Here is a 1,233-nt window from a genome sequence, read left to right on the forward strand (position 1 = left end):
TGGGGACAAGTGCTCCAACACATGAGGGTGCTTCACAGCCGAACTTCCGGGCTCTTTCGATGCTTCTCATATTACCTGGCACTAACTGCCAAGGGGTGGCACAGCCCACAGCACGCTAGGCCCTCCTCCATCAATTAGATCTTGTTCAACCATGTTCATTGCAGCTCTATTCACAGCAACCAGAAACTGGAAACAACCTAGATGTCCCTCAACAGAAGAATGGATGAGCCGGACAATGTGGGGCTTTTATACAATGGAGTATTACTTGGTTGTTTGAAAAAGGAAAATGGCACCCTAAAATTTGCAGGCAAATGGATGGTACTAAAAAAAAATCATCCTGAGTGAGGTAAGTCAGACCCAGAAAGATAAATCTGGTATGTATTCACTCAAATTTTCACAAAAGTCATTAAGTAAATGAAAACCAAGCTACAATCTATAGACTCAGAGAGGTTAGGTATACAGGAAGGACTGCAGGAACACAGATCTCCCTGGGTGGGGGAAATAGAAGCAGTTTTATGGGTGGGAGGACTGGGGGCAGGGCAGGTATGGTAACAGAAGGATCAGGTGGTGAAAGGGAGGGGAGACGAGTTGGGGGGGTTGGGAGAGACAGCTAGAATTGCAGGGCATTTGAGACCTGGTGTGGAAATCTAGTGCAGTGGGAACTTCCTAAAACAAAATGAAGTCTCCAAATAATGGGGGAGACAGAGTCCCGACTGGCCATCTCTTGTCACCAAATGAAGCTACCAGTACCAGGACTAGGTTACATCCAATTGAATTGTTGACCAAAGCGGTCCCCTAACAACCAAAGCAGTTGCCAACACGATAGATTTCTCTCCCCAAACTGACAACAGTGCCCCCTTTCTGAAGATAACACCCACACAGCTCTCTGAACATGGAGAAATCAAGCTGGTGCCTCCATAGAACCTTCACCGCCGTGTTCTAGTGTCATTGCTACAGGAAGGTACTCTGCAAGCTACCGAAGTAGAAATGTAAACACCAGCCCAACCACCAACCCTGTGATCTTCAAGGCTGTCCTGTCTGTAAAATATGCTAGAGTAATGGTGTCCCAAAGCTTGTGGGAATAACCAATCAAGTCAAATCTGATTTCTCTTAAGCCTCACTCCACAAGATGGAACTCATTTTTGACAATGCTTGAGTGGCCTAGAACCAGAGACTAAAAGGCCCAGAGACCTGGGGTAAAACCAAATACTACTGGTCAAAAAAAAAAAAAAA

Source organism: Alexandromys fortis, unplaced genomic scaffold, assembly GCF_014885135.2.
Source record: "Alexandromys fortis isolate MF-2015 unplaced genomic scaffold, M_Fortis_MF-2015_v1.1 scaffold_220, whole genome shotgun sequence".
Taxonomy (NCBI): domain Eukaryota; kingdom Metazoa; phylum Chordata; class Mammalia; order Rodentia; family Cricetidae; genus Alexandromys; species Alexandromys fortis.